The following is a 20,576-nucleotide window of genomic DNA, read 5'->3' as shown; positions in this document are numbered from 1 at the left end:
GAGAAAAACCAGTAGAATGTTATAAACAAGTGGCGAGATTTGTCAAAGTTTCAAAGGTTTTGTGGAAAGATTTGGATGTTTTATTTGACATTGTAGTCCCAACTGATTTGTGGGTTGAGTGTAAAATTGCTATCGTCTGGCAGAAAGAAAAATATCCAAGAGACCCATCAGAGCACCATCGGAAGAGGTCATGAAAAAATATAATCAGGTTATCACTTATTTGAAAGGGAAAATGTTGCCAAAAGAAACTGATTGGTTGAAAATAGATAGAACTACTCAGGAATGAGAATTTGCCTAGCTTTAGTGCTGGTAAGTTGCAATTCTATTAAGGACTCGGAGGCGAGGATTATGCCTTGCTTTCTTCACTTTATTTCCACAGCAGCAAAAAAAAAAAAAAACATATAAAAACTACTTTTCCCATGAACACTTGGGAAAAAACAGGAAACTGAACCATAAGTCCTTCGTTAGTCTCTATACTCCTGCAGCACCCATCATGCTTTGCAGCTGCCTCCTCTTCCTCTTTCTTCGCGCGAAGCTAGTGTTCCGGCAGTCTCACGCAACCTGTTTTGGACCATCATTCCCTGCAAGAAAACTCACACTCAGACTCCGACCGTCTTGAGAATAACAAGGTACGTAACATCGAATGCATACAGATCAATAGCATTTTCAACATCAAGAATTCCGTGAACAGGTTACTTACATTCTGTACGGGGAGGGTCCACTTCGAGGAAGTCCTTAGGGGGATAATCCTCGCCTCCGAGTCCTTAATAGAATTGGAACTTACCAGCATAAAAGCTAGGCAAATTCTCATTCTATGGCAGGACCGGAGGCTTCGGATTATGCCAATTCAAAGCTTATTGACAACCAGCCGAGCCACTTCCGTTACTGGCTTAAGATAGAACCTCTTGAACGTGGAGTCCGCGGACCAATCTGCGGCCCTCATCAGGTCCTCCAACCGAGCCCCTAGGGCAAAAGCCTTCGAGGTCATAGCTCCCCTTGCTGAGTGAGCACCAAATTTCTTAGTATCAATCCCCGCATCCTGCATCACCCAACGCACCCATCTGGCGATTGTCGGGGAAGAAACAGCCTTGTACGTTTTCCGTAGGGCAATAAGAAGTTGTCTCTCACCCGGAGGGCGAGTATCATCAGTCATCTCTTCATATGCACGGAGGCACTGCACTACACACAGCTTGGGGGAATCAGGGAAAGCCTGATATGCAATAACCCTCGTAAGGGTCTTAGTTCTCCTGCTCACTGTAAAGGAAAACCGCTTCCGGGTAAAACACCCTGGCCGAAACATTAAGCGCTCGTACATCCGAGACCCGCCTGCAGGAAATCAAGCACAGTAGCATCGCTAACTTAGCAGTAAGCTCTTTGCGAGACAAAAACCTGTTCGGCTGCCAGGAAAGAAACAAATTCAGAACCCTGTTCACGTCCCACAGGACGGAATACCGCGGCTCGGGCGGCAGCGAGAGGCGAATCCCCCTCAAAAGTCTGCAAACCAAAAGGGTGCTCTCCAATCGGGGAACCCTGCACCAGGTCATGCCCCACCGAGATGGCCGAGCGGAAGGTATTGATCGACCTATAGGCTAAGCCTTCTTCCGCCAAGGCAGCCAGGAAGTTGAGAACATGGACTACATCTGCCCCCACGGGATTGAAACTCCGTCGCATACACCAGCTGTAAAAGGGTAGGCAGATTTCAACCGATAACCTTTAAGTATTGCCCGGCGTTAGCCGCCTCTCATACCACTCGAAATTATCAAACAAAGAGGCAGGCACTGGAGACTGGAAGGCAGGAAACAGAAGTTTATTCCGTCGGAGCAGAACAGAACACGTCAAATCAGACAACAGGGTATCGTCTCGAGGTGCTCTAACCGCATCTCTGAGGCCTGGCCTCTTATACACAGGTTTATGGCTTTATTGCATGAAACACATTCTTGTTAATACTTTGATGTACGGAAAGACATCCTCCGAATCCCCGCTTCAAGCCCGTTCCCACACACATCTACAGTAGAAGGCCCCACCCCGATCTCAGTAGGTGATGACTGTCGCGCAGCTGGAGATTCCGCCGGTTCCCGGAATGTGTGCGGCTGATCGGATCTCATGGGGTGGGGGCTTTGATCAGTCGTGGATCCTTGGAGGAGGGGCAGCTTCCTACTGTAGGGGGCAATAAACTACATCCGCAGGACCAGGTGATGGCCTGGGATCCGGTCGGACAATCGGGCACAGAGGAAGGGGGTTCACCAAAGGATGTGTGATCATGAAAAGGATGGAGGGAGGTGTTAGCCGGGTACGGGATATGGCTCCGAGGCAGGGCCATGCTGAAGGGGTGGTTTATGGCCCAAGCATGTGAGAGCGGGGGCTGTCAGTGCGTGGGGGATGCTTGCGAGGTCGGAGAGGAGAGAGAGAGAGGGAGACGCGCTGGCTATCGGCAGTGGGCCGAGAGGCCATGGCATTCAAAATAGCTGCTACGTACGCGCACATATGAGCCTGAAAAGGGACAAGATGGTGCCGATAATGTTTACGCCGCAATCTAGATTTTAACAAAGCGACGCCACCTATGCCACGCTGAACGGTATCTCCTGGTGGTGCTATCCGCCCAAGCCTTAGAGAGCAGGTCCTCTGCCTTTCCCGAAAGGCCTGGGAAAGACCAGCGACGTCGGAGATCCTCCTTGCCATCAGTCTCAACGAGCCCTCCTGAACCAACCGGTGGGGATTCCCGTCCGGATTGAGGAGAACGTGAGGAGAGTGGGGGAGTAGGATTGGAAAATCCCAGGAAAGTTCCAGAAGAACCGGAAACCAAACTTGAAACCTCCACCATGGCGTGATCATCACCACCTGCGCCGATTGGTGGCGCAGCAACGCTGATACCCGCGTTATCATTGAAAATGGAGGAAACGCATAACCCTGCTCGGCCCACCAGTCCTGGAGGAACGCATCCGTTGCCTCCACCAACAGGTCTGGGCGCCAACTGAAATACCTCGGTAACTGGTGGTCCAGCCGCGATGCGAAGAGGTCCACCGAAAATGGACCCCAACGGTCCATCAGCTGGGAGAACACCAGCGGATCCAGCTTCCATACGCTGGGATCCAGGAGGTGCCGGGAGTGCCAGTCGGCCACCTCGTTCTGACGGCCCGGCAAATACTCCGCCGTGACTGAAACTTGACGGTCCAGGCAGAAGTGCCAAAAATCCCTTGCGAGATCCGCCAGCATCTTGGATCTGGTGCCACCCAGATGGTTGATGTAGCGGACCGCGGACACTTTGTCCATCCGCAGGAGGACACACGATTGGACACGATCCTTGGTCCAACGCTGGACCGAAAAGGAACCCGCCAGCAACTCCAAGCAGTTGATATGTAACGACTGCTCGAGGGCAGACCAGGCGCCGCCCGTGGAGAACTCTCCGCACCTGGCTCCCCAACCCGAACGACTGGCGTCTGACTCTATCACGATGTCTGGGGCGGAGCCAAATATCGCACGACCATTCCAGGCCTCCATGTGCGTCAGCCACCATCGCATCTCGTCCCTCACGTCTTCCGACAGCGGACTCAGCTGAGAGTATGTCAGACCTTTCCTGAGATGACACGCTTTTAAGCGTTGCATGGCCCGGTAGTGTAGCGGGCCCGGGAAGATGGCTTGAATTGAAGATGACAACAGGCCAACTAACCTCGCCAGATGACGCAGCGATATCAGCGGTTTCACCAGTGTCTGGCGCAACTCGTGTTGAATTTTCGACATATTCCTGGCGGGAAGACTTAACGAGGCTGAAACTGAGTCGATGCTGAACCCGAGAAAGGTTGCGCACTGCGTCGGGAGTAGGAGAGACTTTTTCTCGTTGATAAGGAATCCTAGACCCTGCAACAGGTTCACCGCGAACTGCAGCTGGGACACTAGCCGTTTCGGACACTGGTCCATGAAGAGCATATCGTCCAAGTACACTATCATTCGGACACCGCGCGCCCGCAAAGCCTCCACCACCGGGCGCAGCACCTTTGTGAAACACCACGGCGCTGAGGAGAGCCCGAAGGGCAGCGTGGTGAACTCGTAGACCTGCCCGTCCCACCTGAACTGGAGGAAACGACGGTTTGGAGGGAAGATCGGGATCGCCAGATAGGCGTCTTTTAAGTCGAGCCTGGCCATCAGTCGGATGGCCGCAGCACATCCCTCAGGAGGTGAATCCCCTCCATTTTGAAATGGCGGTAAACCAGCCACTCGTTGAACTCCTTCAGATTGATAACCGGACGGCGGCCTCCGTCGACCTTGTCGACCAAAAAGATATTGCTGAGGAAGCCGCCCGGATACTCGCATGCGCAACAAATCGCCCCCTTTGTGAAGGAGGGCGGAAACCTCTTCGCTCACCAATTCTGCATCGTGCTGAGAGAACGTAATGGGACGAGGACGCTGGGGCTGCTGCGGACGGCCATGGACGGCCATGGAACTCCAGCTGGAACTTTCTTAATATTGGACTGGGCCCGATCCAGGGACGTGAATGTAGCCACAAATTTACCGAGCTCTTTAATAAAAGGATCCCCGAATAAACCTCCCTGCGCCACCGCGCCAGCCTCCGAAGAGGCGAGGTCACCAATTTAGGATCAATTTTAATTAGCAGTGACCTCCTTCTCTCCGTGGAGAGGGCACAGTTGGCATTGCCTAGGAATATAATGGCGCGCTGCGCCCAGCTAGACAAGACTTCAGGAAAAATTAGGTCCCCCGATACCTTGGCCTCCTCTGCCATGTCGAGTATTTTGGTCATGGGGCCCACTGCGTCCAGAAGTTTGTCCTGGCAAGTACGCCAGGACTGATCTATTCCCTTCCGGGGATCTTTAACAAACTTAGCTAGGAAAGTGGCCATTTTTGGGTCAATGTCTGGGGTCATCGCCACTTTCCCTTCCAGGGAGGGGCGGGGCACTCCGCCCTAAGGTGGCTACGCGCGTCCTTGTCCACCGGTCTCCGGAGACGGTTTGCCACATAGAGGGCCACCTTATCCCCCAGGACCCATTCTGAGGAGCGGGGATGGACAATGTCATCTGGGTCCAACATGTCCGAAGGACCTGCGGAGGCGGATGGCTGGTATGGAAGCCACGACCTAGAAGAGCAGGCCTCTTCCTCCGAGTCCGGAGAGTTGTCATCCTGCTGTGGCTCCGGGGACATAGTGCGAGGAGTAGGAGGTGGGACTTCCACAGGGAGGGCGGGAGCGGGTAGGGGTTCTTCAATCGCCTTAAAGGCATGCCTAACCCTATCACCGGGTCAATCCCCTCAGTACATGGTTTCTTAGGTGGGGGGGGAACCGCTGACGGGGAAGGTTCCGGTGCCGGGGCAGGCGCTGGAATGAGGGCCGCGATCTTTGCGTACGCCTCCTCCAAACGCGCTGTGAGGCGTTGCTCCAGGGGTGCTATCGCCTGATCCACCGCCTTGTAGATGGAATCATCAACCGCCTGGTAGAAGTCGTCATCCCAGGAGGCATAATTTAGAGGGTCCTCCTCCGTGGACCGGCCTGACTCCACCTGCATACTGAGGTAAGTTGGGCTCTACAGGTAAGGGAGGTACGGCACAGCCGCTTGTAAAAACCCCTGGGGTTACACTGTGGGACTGGGGCAACCCAGAGGATATGGTGGCACAGAGGCACTAATGTCGGGACTAGCCCAGGGGACGCAGCAGCCCTCTATGTACCAGGGCACCACCCGGTCAAGCTTCCTCTTGCGCCACACACCAGTGCTTTTTCGACCACTCACGGTGTTCGTCCACACAATACAACCCACTCTGGGCGTCACAGAAAATATGAGGAAACCTAATTTATGACCCCGTGGGGCACAGCTTTCCAAACTTTTCATGTTGGTGACACGCCATTCTGGAAAATAAAATTTCGAGACACGGTAACCCGAGCGAGCGAGCCCGAACCACCCAAGGCGCTTGCCAAGGCCAAGCCTACTGAGTTTGTCAGTGCTTGTTTCAATGGCATTCAATCAAGATAGATTGCTGTTGTTTGGCACATAACCATTTATTTTTCAGCACATAAGTAGGAAGAAACTGAAAATACCCCCACGTCGCGCCAAAACTCTTATGGCACCAAGCAAATGAAGCAAATCATCATGACCCTCCTTAGAAGATATCTCTTGTCTCTTCCACAGATCTATCCATTCATCCTTTCATCCTACCATTTACCTGCTGATGTCCACCATTTAATCTTTACATTCTGTCTATTCTGTCTTTCATCCATCATTCCGTTTTTCGCCATTCCGTCTGTCTACCCTTCATATACAAACCTATCCATCCAACTCAAAACCTATCCATTTATCCTTTCACTCATCCATCTCTTTATTCACCCTTTCGCTCATTCATCAATCCTTTCGCTCATCTGTTCATCAACCCTTTCACTCCTTTATTCCATCCGCCCTTTCATTACATCACCCTTTCACTCAATCCCTCCTTTCACTCATTCATCCTCCATCCCTTTCATTCATCCTCCCTCCCTCCCTTTCATTCATCCATCCAATCTTTCACTTATCTACCCATCATCCGCCCTTTTATCCAATCATCCATCCTCTTTCACCCAGCAACCCATGCTTTCACCCATCCATCCATCTATATATCCACCCTTGCTCACTCATCCATCCACACACTCACCCACTGAAAATACCCCCACTTCGACCCAAAGCTCTTATGGCACAATGTAAATTAAGCAAATCATCATGACCCTACCCAGAAGATAGCTTGTCTCTTCCATAAATCTACCCATTCATTCTTTCATCCTACCATTTACTTGCTGATGGCCGCCATTTAACCTTTACATTGTGTCGTCTGCTCAGTCTTTCATCCATCATTCAGTTTTCACCATTCCGTCTGTCCACCCTTCATATCCAAACCTATCCATCCATCTCCAAACCAATCCATTCATCCTTTCACTCATCCATCTCTTTATCCACTCTTTCGCTCATCTATCCATCAACCCTTACACCCCTTTATTCCATCCACCCTTTCATTCCATCCACCCTTTCACTCATCCACCCTTTCACTCATCCATCATCCACCCTTTCATCCACCCTCCCTCCCTTTCATTCATCCATCCAATGTTTCACTTATCCACCCATCACCCGCCCTTTTATCCAATCATCCACCCCCTTTCACCCAGCCATCCATGCTTTCACTCATCCATCCATCTATTCATTCATCCACCCATCCATACACCCTTGTTCACTCATCCATCCATAACATTTACACTATCAATACAACGTTCACTGCCTCATCAGGTTCTACATGAAAGTTGTGACTTGTATCATGCACTTTTTTGACTACTCCCTCGGAAACCTCTGTCATCTGACACTCGTTGGCACAAATGCGCAGGATAGTGCGACTGTGATTGACACCACAGGGCCTGGCCGGACCCTGCTCTGTCAAGCACAGTGTGGTTGTGAGCACCCGGCAATTATTCCAATGAGCCCGGATGAATAGCTCAGCTGGGGCTCAGATCAGGGCTGCAGAAGCGGCGTCTTGTCTGCCAGACACACATTCCACTCCGGCTCAGCAGCACAGCCAATGGGCTTGAGTTGCGATTAGGTCTGTGCAATCTCTTCTCGGGAGGTGAGCAATGCTTCCCTTATCTTGTCAAATGAATCTCATTACGAATGCAGCGGGGAGGGGGCAGAGAGGTGTCTGTTGGTGACTAGGAATGTGGGAGGCTGTCTGCAGTGCAAATATCGCTCATTATCCTCATAAATCTGATAGAGCGACACACCTACGCACGGGGCGCCACACAGTAACGTGTCGCGCCACACAGTTTGGAAAGCTGTGCCGTAGGGTGTCAACACCGGGTGGCCAGGGTCAGTGTCAAAACCTGCGCAAACGCGGTAAAAAATGCGTTTAAAACGCGAATTCTAGTGCACTTACAAGCAGAGAGAACACTGCCCCCTTGCGGAGCCGGAGGCACACCGCACTCTGCTGGGCCAAAAATCGCGTTAGGATCGCAAAAGCGTCCCGCGATTATCAGGGGAACCTGTAGGGGTTTAAAATCACCAGCGCTAATCAGAAATGTCAAACGCTACCCACAGACACCCCCAAAACACAGGAGAGATTGGAAAAAACACTTAACTTGCTGCTGAGCAGCGAAGAAAGAGGAAGAGGAGGCAGCTGCAAAGCATGATGGGTGCTTCAGGAGTATAGAGACTGACGAAGGACTTATGGTTCAGTTTCCTGTTTTTTCCCAAGTGTTCCTGGGAAAAGTCGTTTTTATATGTTTTTAGGTCTCCGGCGTTAACCGCGCGAAAGCGCGGTCTCGCCAGAGACCTATTGTGAGCGACTCTGCCTCCGAGGAGAGGGGACAGGAGCTGGCCGCGCGGTGGGGAATGGAGCGGGCCACGCTCACGCGAACGCGCTCGCTGTGGCCACCTCCTAATAATAATAGTAATAATAATAATAAAGCAATTTGTAAAGCGCCTGGTTACTCAAAAAACAGAGCTTCCCCGCGCTGAATACTGCAAAGGAGCTCAGAGGAAGGAACACGGAAAGGTCAAGCATGGACAAGGAGAAGGAGGGATTATGTGCGTGGGAAAAGGAAAGTTTTAAGTTTTCCCCGAAACCTGAATTCAGAGGGTTCCATGCGGAGCTCAAGGGGGAGCTCGTTCCAATTCTTGGCAGCCAGGTATCTGAACGAACATCCACCCATCCTGGCTCTGGTAATTTTAGGGATTTTAAAAGACATCGTTCCAGAGGATCTCAGATTCCTGGTGGGGCGATGTATTGTGAGAAGACTTTGAAGATATCCTGGCCCCGTGCCATAGGCAATACGATGGGCAAAGCATAAGGACTTAAATTAAATTTGTTCCTTAATGGGAAGCCAGTGAAGTTTATGCAAGGCAGATTTCCCTGAGGCTCTGCGAGGAAGTTTGAGCACAAGGCGCGCAGCGGCATTCTGAGCACACTGGAGTTGGCAAAGTCCTTTCTTGCTCAAACCCAGTAGCAGGGCGTTCTCATGGTCCAGATGGGGGGTTACAAGGGCATGGACAATGGTCTTCCTGGAGTCCATGGGGAGGAGGTCTAATACCTTCCGGAGAACTTTCATCACACTGAAGCACCTGGCTGTGACCTTGCCAACATGAGGCATGTAAGAAAGGTTAGAGTCAAGTATTATGCCCAGGTTACGCACCGAGACCACAGGAGAGGGCAAACTGCCTAATTCCGCAGGCCACCACATGTGAGACCATGCGGAAGAAGATTTTCCTAACACCAGCAGCTCAGTTTTGTCGCCGTTAAGGCGGAGACAATTGTTGTTCATCCAAGCCGCTACGGAAGAAAGACAGTTGGAAAAATTGGTGGCATCTTCTCTGTGGTCGGGCGTAAGCTTGAACATCAATTGGGTGTCATCAGCGTAGCTGACAATGCCCACCCCATAAGTCTCAACTATGCGAGCCAGGGGTTCCATGTAGATATTAAACAAAGTAGGGCTCAGACTCGAGCCCTGAGGAACCCCATGGCTCGCCTTCCTGAGAGAGGATTTAAAGGGGGGGCAGTGCATCTGGAAGTTCCTGTTGACCAAGAAGGACTCCATCCACGCGAGGACATGTCCCTTGACTCCCATGTCAGATAGCCGAGACAGCAGCGTTGAGTGCAGCACGGTGTCAAAGGCTGCACTTAGGTCTAAAAGTACCAACGCTGCTGTCTCTCCCTCGTCTACTATGTGCCTGAGACTCTCGGTGGAGAAAAGTAGGGCAGACTCAGTAGAGTATCCAGCTCTGAAACCTGATTGTGTAGGGTGCAAGAGAGAATGTTCTTTCAGATAGCTCATGAGCTGTCTGTTCACCACTTTTTCCACAATCTTTGCAACAAAGGGGAGGAGGGAGATAGGACGGAGGTTTTGAAATTGGGAGATGTGGATGTTGGCCTTCTTTTTAAGAGGGATTACTTGGGCGGTTTTCCAGGCATTTAGTACCTGGCATTCTTTGAAGGAGAGCGATACAATAAGACTGATGTAGTCAATTATTGTGGACTCCATGACTCCTTTGCAGCGAGTTGGCGGGCACACATCGCTCGGAGAGCCGGATTGTATACTGTTTACGATGCTGAGTAGCTCTTGTTTCTCAGGAGTGATGAAACCGGTAAGAGCAGGAGTCCCCATGTTGCTGTTATTGGCTATTACAAGTTTACTCGAACTGGCCTCATCCTTTGTGAAGGTGGCATGAATGTTATCGATCTTACTGACGAAAAAATCAGCAATGGAGTCACACAGTTCTTTTGAGTAAGTATCTTGAGCTTCCAATCTAGTAGGGATCGTTAGTTCTTTATAGATAGAAAAGAGTTCTTTAGCGGGGTTGTCCGCTAACTCAATCCTGCTTTTAAGATGACAACTTTTTTCAGCTCTCACTAGTTTGTAGTATTTATTTAATTCACTCTTATATAGTAATTTAGTCTCCGGATTGTAATGTTTTCGCCAGCTGTGCTCTAAAGTTTTGCATCTAACTCTGGCAAGTTTTAATTTTTCCGAAATCCAGGGAGCGGATTTGGATTGCCTAACTGGGGGCTTGGATGTCCAAGGAGCTATTTCATCCAGAGCAGTGGACAACCAGTTTTCATAATTTTTTCAAGCCTCCTGAAGGGAGTTACTTTGCGGAGGAGGATTGTTTTGAAGGGCATGTCTGAAGGCTTCTTGGTTAAACTTTTTCCAGTTTCTACGTTTCAAAGAGGGGGGTTTAAAGCATCTGTTTTCTGTAAGTGTATTATCAACCAAAAATGGGATGACGAAGTGATCAGACCAAACTATTCTAACCGGAGGGAAGGCTGTAATACCCTCCCAATTGGCAAAGATGGGATCCAAGAGATGGCCATACTGGTGTGAAGGGCACTGGACTGTAGATTCAGTCCCAATGATGCCAGAGCTGTCGCCACTTCCTGTGCCTCTTTACATTCCCTATCGTCAAAATGAAGGTTTAAATCACCTAAAATAATGAACTTTTTGTATCGAAGGGCTGGTTGCGTGATAAAGTCAAGAAGCTGACTATCAAATTGTCCAGCTGCCCCTGGCGGGCGGTAGCTCCTGTCTCCTCTCCTGGGAAGCAGAGGCACACAGCCACACCTCCCCTTGCTAACGCATGCGCACACACACGAGCACCCCCCCCACACATACACACACGCGCGCACACAGACACGAGTGCACCGAGCCCCCCTCCCGCCGTCGCACACATACATACAAACACGAGCACACACACACAAGTGCACCGAGACACCCCCCCAGCCCTTTTGAACTTACTGGGCCAATCTCGGGGGACTCCGCTCTCAGCACCTGGCAGGGGCAGGCACCGGGCCTGTGCCTCGTGCCCCCTCCGCAGAGTTGACGCTGCGGCTCTTGCCAGCTCCTTTCCCGGGGCTCCCGCTTGGTCAAGGGAGCCCCGCAACGCTTGCGCAACCTCCTGCTGGCGGCCCCGGGGCTCTCCACCTCTCACAGGAGCCCCGGGCCGCGAGACGCATTTACTCTGCCTGCCTCCTCTTCCGGTCCGGACGCGGCCCGCCCCCGTCACAGGCGACCTTGCCTGACTTCTGGTGCGGCCGTGGCGGGATTCCGGGGGCATTTTCTGCCACATAAACATTGTTTTTGTTCATGCAGCGCCTTGTCCCTTTCAGCAGGGCTCACTCTCGCTCTCTCTCAACGATGTGGCATAACGGCCGGAACTGCCGACTTTGGAGTTGGGAAACAAGGTTCGAGGCTGGCGTCCGCTCAACATCCTGTGATTCTGGGCAAACCACTTAATCTCCCTGTGCATACCAAATAAGGAATGTGTCCTTGTGCAATGCATCTGGTGCTCTCGTAAAGCGCTCCAATAAATACCTTCGGATCGAGTTTGCACTATATAAGAATGGACAAAATAAAATGAATAAGAAATAAGCAGGGCGAGGAATCGGCCTGGGCTTTTTTTGCGTGTAATGCACAGGAAACATGCCTCAGTGTAGTGGGGTTGGCGCATTTGCATACGCTTGGATAACTTTTGTAGTCACACAGGATAGTTAAAAACAAACATAGGCACAATCAATTGTCATGGCCTTTGGAAAGAGAAAATATTCTCCCTAGCTTTATGACACTCCATCTCACTACCAAATGGGCTTCTGTACTCCCTCCTCCACATGTGCCGTGCTTCCTGTGTCTGTGCTTTCCTTGTAATTCTGCTCTTATTTACCCCTTCTCCCCACAAGTACCCCATTTCCGAGACAGATGCTTTACACGGAGTTCTGCTTCAGGTGTAACCCTCCTCCACATGTGCTGTGCTGTGCTTCCCGTATGTCGGTGCTTCTCTTGTTATTCTGCAATGTTTTTACCCCTACTCCACAAGTAATCTGTTTCCCGTGCCTGATGCTTTACTTGGAGTTCTACTTCAAGTATAACCTTCCTCCACACGTTCCGTGCTTCCCGTCTGTCCCTGCTTTACTCGTTATTCTGCCCTGTGTGTACTTCGTATCCCCACTAGTACCCATTCCCCGTGACAAATGTAGGGCTCTGCCTCAGGTGTAACCCTCCTCCACATGTGCCCTCCTTCTCGTGTGTCTGTGCTTCCCGTGTGTCTGTGCTCCACATGTTATTCTGCCCCGCGTGTACTCTGTATCCCCACAAGTACCCATTCCCCCTTGACGGACTTGGAGTTCTGCTTCCGGTGTAACCCTTCTCTACATGTGCCCTGCTCCCTGTGGTCCGTGTTTCCTGTGTGTCTGTGCTTCACTTGCTATTTTGCTCCATGTTTACCCCTTCTCCACAAATACCCATTCACCTGTGACGGTGCTTTAGGTGGAGTCTCTACCTCGGGCGCAGCCCTCCTCCACATGTGCTGTGTCTCATGTGCAAATCTGCCCCCGTGTGTACCAGTTAACTTGTATCCCGTGCCACATGCTTCATGTGCAATGTTGCCCCAGCCCTTTGCTTCCTGTCTCTCTGTGTTGCTGACATGCAGTCGTACTTTTCGCCATAGCACTGCCCTACGTGCACCCTTGCTTCCTTTACTCCCGTGTTTCATGCATAACACGACCCCAGGCAATCTCTCCCTTTTGTGTATCAAGGCTTTGTGCTTGGCTCCTTAGGGTAACCTAGTGTCCCAGCTCCACGCAAATCATTGCCTCCTATGTCCCCATCCCCTTCTCGATCCTCAGATTCCTGTGTACTCCTGTTTTTTAAGCAGTTTTCACATTTAAGACATCTCGGCTTTTACCCCTGATTTTGTGTTCCCTGCTTCATGTGCATCCCGTACTTCAAATCATTGGCTTCATTAGTAGCAGACCCTGGTGGCGTAAGATGATCACTACTTAACCTAAAGTCTGTAAGGTGTTCTTTAAGGAGGTTTTTGTATAGGTGGTGGGAATCTGAGGGTCGTCATCCAACACATAAATAAAAAAGCACTGGCGTTGCCAATAGGTTTCGCATTTGGAAAGTTGGAGCTATTGGTTTTGTAAATGACATTTTATATTTATATATCGTTATTGGCATTGTCAATAACAATATATAAATATAAAATGTCATTTACAAAACCAATAGCTCCAACTTTCCTACTGCGAGACCTATTGGCAACGCCAGTGCTTGTTTTCTTGCTGCTGTGGAAATAAAGTGAAGAAAGCAAGGCATAATCGGAAGCCTCCGGTCCTGCCATAGAATTAAAGGGATCAGTACAAACATACTATGAAAGGTTGCTGTAGGCATTTAAAGGGTATTGTACCTAACCTACTCTCATTATCATGAAAAGCATTATAATTAATATGAGGTGACAATGTTTTGGTGCGTCCTGTAATGGTAAAGGAAACTCCTTCCAGAGTAAATACTCTACCTGTAACGTCGAGAGCCCGCACGTCTGATGAACGTCTGCATGCTGAAAGGCAAAGTAGCATGGCCAACTTGGCCGATAACTGTTTCCTGGATAAGAGTGCATTGACAGGCCATCTGTTAAACAACACGAGAACTAAAGAAACGTCCCACAAATTCGTATACTTGGGTTTAGGTGGGTTAGCAACCCTAATACCCTTAAGCAACTTGCACACCACTGGGTGCATGCCTAACGGTTTCCTGTCTATCTGGGCATGCCCCGCTGAAATGGCTGACCGGAAATTGTTCACCGATCTATAAGCCAATCCGTCCGCTGCCTTATCCGACAAAAAATTCAACACGTGGGGTAACTCTGCCCCAACGGGATCCAAGTGTCGTTCCACGCACCAATCCACCCAGTTCTTCCAGGCCGAGGAATACCGCTTTCGTGTGGATGATGCCCAGGCCTGCCTGATAAATTCAGAAGTCCTGCTCGAAACGCCTGGCAGTTGCCACTGTTCCCTGAAAGCCTCCAAGCCATCAGCTGGAGCCTGCCTTCCACAATCAATGGGTGCCGCTCCCGATGAGGATCCAGCAATAGCAATTCCGAGTCCGGAAGGAGTCTGGGGAGGTCGCAACTCCACTGCAAAAACTTGGGAAACCACAACTGGGACGTCCACCATGGCGTCACCATGACTATCTCCGCCCGTTGTCTGATCACCTGTGACATTACTCTGGGGATCAACATGAAAGGGGGAAAGGCATATTGGATTGCCCTCGACCGATCCTGGAGAAAGGCATTGGTCGCCTTCGCTAGCGGATCCGACCTCCAACTGAAGAACTGCGGAAGCTGGTATGTTAGTCTGGAGGCAAAGAGGTCCGTCTGGAATGGACCCCAAATACTCTGTATCCACTGAAAGACCTCTGGAAGCAACTTCCAGTCGCTGTAATCCCTGAGGTACCTCGAATTCCAATCCGCCACCTGATTGGATTGGCCCGGAAGGTACTCTGCCATTACCGATATTTGATTCGTCAGGCAATAATGCCAAAAATCCTTGGCTATCTGTGCAAGAAGCGACGACATTGTGCCGCCCAACTTGTTGATGTACCTCACCGCTGACACATTGTCCATGCGAAGGAGGATACAACAGGAGGTCTGCCTCGGGGATAACGTCCGAACGGCGAACGACCCTGCGAGCAGTCCTAAGCAATTTATATGCAAGGAAAGCTCCTGTGGAGACCATCTGCCGCCTGTGGAGATGTCTCCGCAGCGCGCCCCCCAGCCCCAACGGCTGGCGTCGGACTCGATTATGACTTCTGGTTGGGAGCCGAATATTGCTCTGCCATTCCAGGCGTCTACATGGCCTAGCCACCATTGTAACTCAGTCCGTACTTCCTGTGACAGAGGGATGACGTCCGAATAGGACAGTCCCTTCTGGAGATCCCTGATCTTTAATTGTTGCAGGGCCCTGTAATGAAGAGGGCCCAGGAATATCGCTTGGACATATGAGGCCAATATTCCTACCACTCTGGCGATCGCCCTGAGGGTGACTGTCTGCTAGCTCAACAACTTCCGGATCTCCTTCTTGAGATCCTTCAGTTTCGCCTTTGGGAGGCACAACTGGGCTGACTTCGAGTCTATCGTAAATCCCAGGAAGTCTATTACCTGAGTGGGAACTATCACCGACTTCTTTGGATTTATCACAAACCCTAAGCTTTGAAGCAGCGTTGTCGTAAGGATGAGGTGCTGCCAAAGAACCTGCTGACTCTGTGCCATTATCAGGATGTCGTCCAAGTAAATTATGAGACGTATCCCCCTCTCCTGTAGATGAGCCACAACCGGCTTCATTATCTTGGTGAAACACCAAGGAGCTGAGGAGAGCCCGAAAGGCAGAGCCAAATATTCGTACCATTGGCCGTTCACCTGAGCTGGAGGTACCTGCGATGCGGAGAAAAGATCGGGACGGAGAGGTAAGCGTCTTTGAGGTCTAACCTGACCATCCAGTCCCCTTCCTGTAGCAAATCCGTTAAAAGATGGATGCCTTCCATCTTGAAGTGATTGTACGTTAGAAACTGATTGAAATCCTTGAGATTCAGAACCAGTCTGTTTCCACCTCCCTTCTTTTGTACAATAAATATGTTGCTGCAGAAGCCGTGAGGCCCCTGGATGGCTGGCGCTATTGCGTGGTTTTGCAGCAACCCAACGATCTCTGCCTCTATAAAACTGTGATCTTGTTGGGAAAAATGGAGATCTGCAGGAATACCTGATTGAACAGGACGAGAATAAAACTCTAAGTGAAAGCCCTGCACTGTCTGCAACACCCAGGCGTCCTGTGTTAGCTCCTGCCACTGCCGAAGGCAGTGTTGAGTACGACCCCCTAAAAGAAGTAGAGAAAGGCCTGTAACGCTCACCTAAGTTTTGTTGAGCTTTGAAGTTCGCCCTGTTGTTGTTGGACTGGAAGCGTCCCCTGTTGAACCTCCTGCGGGATGGATAGAAGTGGAGTCGTAGTTGTTTCTTTCACGACCAAAGTCACCTATCTGGGAGCCTTGGGGACCTCCACGGCCTGACGAGCGACCCCCGCATCGTCCGGCCCGGTTAAAAACACCCTGGCTAAGTGCTCTCTTAATCCCCGACTGCGCCTTATCTAAAGCCGTGAAGGTCCAGACGTACTTAGAGACGTCCTTTATTAACTTGTCGCCAAAGAGCTGACCCGCTGCTAGGGGCCCGGGTTCCGCATCTGCCAACTCGGTCAGGTTGCTGTCCATCTTTATCAGGAGAGATTTGCGCCTCTCAGAGGAGATAGCGCAGTTGGCGTTGCCAATAAGGCATATGGCCTGCTGGGTCCATCCTGCCAATATATCCGATCTACCAGCGTAGACGATCCCTTGGCTGCTAAGGCCATTTCTAGAATCTTGGCCAAGGGGCCCATCACATCCAGCATTTAGTCCTGGCATCCTCTCCATGCTCGGTCTAGACCGCGCTTGGAGTCCTTTGAAAATTTCCGTAGAAAGGTCAGGAGGCTAGCATCTATTTCTGGCGTCTCCGCCACCTTGTCCGGGAGTTCTGGTCGTGGACACTCCGACTTTAGGCGATTGCGCACCTCTCTTGGAAAACTCTTCCTAAGGTTCTCATGCAGATAGGCTGAGACTGCGGTGGGAGGCACCCAGTCCGAGGATCTAGGGTGCATAATATCAGAAGGGTCGAAGGTGAATGGGGTATTTGTAGGTAGAGCCCCAGTCGGCTGAGATGTTCTCGCCTTCTTTGGCGTAGGAGGCTCCTCCGAGGTATCCGTGTCGGTGTCCGTATTTGTGGTATTAGTGTCGGTATCTGTGTCTGCATGGGTCCTAAGCTTAGCCTTGGCCTTGCCTCCCGAGTAGGAGTGATCGACTGCCCCACCGGCGGGCAACGCAAAAAGTGCTTGCGCATGTGGCCATTGTGCAGGGTCAGAAGATCCCTGACTAGATGTAGAAGCCTCTGCCTTCTTCTTCTGCAGCTTTTTAGGTCTCGCCTGTCGATGCGCATGCGCATCGAGCAAGGCGAGAGTATTGGGACTTATCCGCTCTTTATCCACACTGCAAGGAATCGTGGCGATTCCTTGCAGTGCACGAGAAATTTAAGCTCAATGCGCATGCGCATTGAGCTTAAATGCGCGTGCACATGCCCCCAGCCGCCTGCCTTGCCTACTCTCTCTCACAGCCTCCCCCAGCTCCGCCCCCTCACTACTTGATTGCACGGCCGCTAGGCCGTGCCTCCCCTACTCTCCTCCCCCCTCCTCCTCTCCTCCCCTGCCTGCCTGCCGCTAGGCCGTGCCTCCCCTACTCTCCTCCCCCCTCCTCCTCCTACTCTCCTCCCCTGCCTGCCTGCCGTGTCGCACCTCTCCCCTCTCCGCCCCCTCCCCTGCCCGCCGTGTTACGGTGAAAGGCTTGTTTGTTTATTTTACCCGCCGTGTCGCCGTGTCTCTGCTGCTTGCCCCTGTCCTGTCTCTCCTCCTCTCCCTCTCTATACCCTCCCCCTCCCCCCCACCACTCCCATCAAGTCCCTCTGGCCCTTCCCTCCTCCCCGGACCACACAGTCCAAGGATGCGCCAGCAGCAGCTCGGATTCCCGAAATACTTCCACTTTTTTCTCTTTAAACATAAAGCAGCTCGTGGCGTCCTTGGGGGTTTGGGGTCTTGGTGGAATTTTTCACTTTAAACGCTGTCGTGTGAGCTTTTGTTATTCCGACCTCCCCCCGCCTGCTCCTTCCATGGCACAGGCCGAGGTCTCGAGCACAGGGAGGGGGGGCGCAGGCGGGTCCGACCAGGCCCTTACAGATGTTTAGAATGTTGTGCAAAACTAGAAATCGTGCAAAGGGGGTTATTGATTTAAACAAGTTTCAAGTCTATTTTTTTCCTCTCAAAGTTCGATACAAGATTTTATAAAAAGATAATCAAACACACCCCCTCCCCCCCACCACTCCCATCAAGTCCCTCTGGCCCTTCCCTCCTCCCCGGACCCCTCCTCCCCTGCCCCTCCACCCTTTCTTGGTGCTCTGCAGCCCGCGGGGACGACAGAGGTACCTCTTCTTTCGGTTTCCGCTCAACAACAAGGACCCGTTCCCTTCAGTCCCGGGCGCCGCTGCGTCTCTCCGTGTGATCTTGCTCCCGTGCCCCTTGCAGCTGGCAGTGCCAGGGTTTCTCCGTGCCTCTCTCGCGCCTGCTCTGCTCGCACCACAACAAAGGAGGCAGAGTTGTATGGATGTCTGGAGCGGCGGGCAGGGCAGGATGTGACCTCAGCTGCAGGCAGAGAGGAGACCCCCGTGCAGGGAAGCCGGAATCCTACACACGCTGGAGCCCAGCCAAGCCCCTCCCGCCTCACGCCCCCAGGCCGGGGGGCTCAATGTGCATTCCATCATAACACTCTATTTAAGAGTAACAGCATAACTCTTTGCCTGATGTCTGTTTTGCAAAGGGGCTCTACCGTCAGGTAGCACCGTTTACAGGTTTTATCTTCCTTGATGTGGGTGGGGAAGGCTCTCTCCTAAGTTGTTACAGCTAAATGTGGAACGAGCTATTTAAATAAAATCTTCCCAGACAATGAAGCAGGGTTTTCCGCCAAGGCTATTCAACTAACCCTTGTATGGTCCTGACTACACTTATAGAAACATATACATTGGTCTGGCCCAGTCCTACCAAACTGTGACTTTGGACATATATTAGGGTGTTATCAGGGTCAATAGTACTTACTATCGACAGTGGTTGTAATTTAAACAGTCTATAAGCAGTCCTCTGAAGTCATTAGATGTAGCTCACTCACCCTCACCCTCACTCACCCTCACCCACCCTCACCCTCACTCACCCTCACTCACCCTCACTCACCCTCACTCACCCTCACTCACCCTCACTCACCCTCACTCACCCTCACTCACCCTCACTCACCCTCAACCCCTCACCCTCAACCCCTCACCCTCACTCACCCTCAACCCCACACTCACCCTCAACCCCACACTCACCCTCAACCCCACACTCACCCTCAACCCCACACTCACCCTCAACCCCACACTCACCCTCAACCCCACACTCACCCTCAACCCCACACTCACCCTCAACCCCACACTCACCCTCACCCACACTCACCCTCACCCACACTCACCCTCACCCACACTCACCCTCACCCACACTCACCCTCACCCACACTCACCCTCACCCACACTCACCCTCAACCCCTCACTCACCCTCACTCACCCTCACTCACCCTCACCCTCACTCACCCTCACCCTCACTCACCCTCACCCTCACTCACCCTCAACCCCTCACCTACCCTCACCCTCACTCACCCTCAACCCCTCACCCTCACTCACCCTCAACACCTCACCCTCACTCACCTTCAACACCTCACCCTCACTCATCCTCAACCCCTCACCCTCACTCACCCTCAACCCCTCACCCTCAACCCCTCACTCACCCTCACTCTCACTCATCCTCACTCACCCTCAACCCCTCACCCTCACTCACCCTCAACCCCTCACCCTCACTCACCCTCAACCCCTCACCCTCACTCACCCTCAACGCCTCACCCTCAATCACCCTCAACCCCTCACCCTCACCCACCTTCACTCACCCTCACCCTCACTCACCCTCACTCACCCTCACCCTCACTCACACTCACCCTCACTCACACTCACCCTCAACCCCTCATCCTCACTCACCCTCAACCCCTCACCCACCCTCAACCCCTCACCCTCACTCACCCCCACTCACCCTCAACCCCTCACCCACAACCCCTCACCCTCACTCACCCTCACCCTCACTCACCCTCAACCCCTCACCCACCCTCAACCCCTCACCCTCAATCCCTCACCCACACTCACCCACACTCACCCACACTCACCCTCACTCACCCACACTCACCCTCACCCTCACTCACCTTCACCCTCACTCACCCTCAACCCCTCACCCTCACTCACCCCCACTCACCCTCAACCCCTCACCCTCAACCCCTCACCCTCCCTCACCCTCATTCACCCTCACCCTCACTCACCCTCAACCCCTCACCCACCCTCACCCTCACTCACCCTCACCCACACTCACCCCCACTCACCCTCACTCACCCTCACTCACCCTCACCCTCACTCACCCTCACCCTCACTCACCCTCACTCACCCTCAACCCCTCACCCACCCTCAACCCCTCACCCTCACTCACCCTCAACCCCTCACCCTCAACCCCTCACTCACCCTCACCCTCAACCCCTCAGCCTCACCCTCACTCACCCTCAACCCCTCAGCCTCACCCTCACTCACCCTCAACCCCTCACCCTCACTCACCCACACTCA

Source organism: Lissotriton vulgaris, chromosome 8, assembly GCF_964263255.1.
Source record: "Lissotriton vulgaris chromosome 8, aLisVul1.2, whole genome shotgun sequence".
Lineage (NCBI taxonomy): Eukaryota > Metazoa > Chordata > Amphibia > Caudata > Salamandridae > Lissotriton > Lissotriton vulgaris.
Note: the sequence above shows the minus strand (reverse complement) of the source record.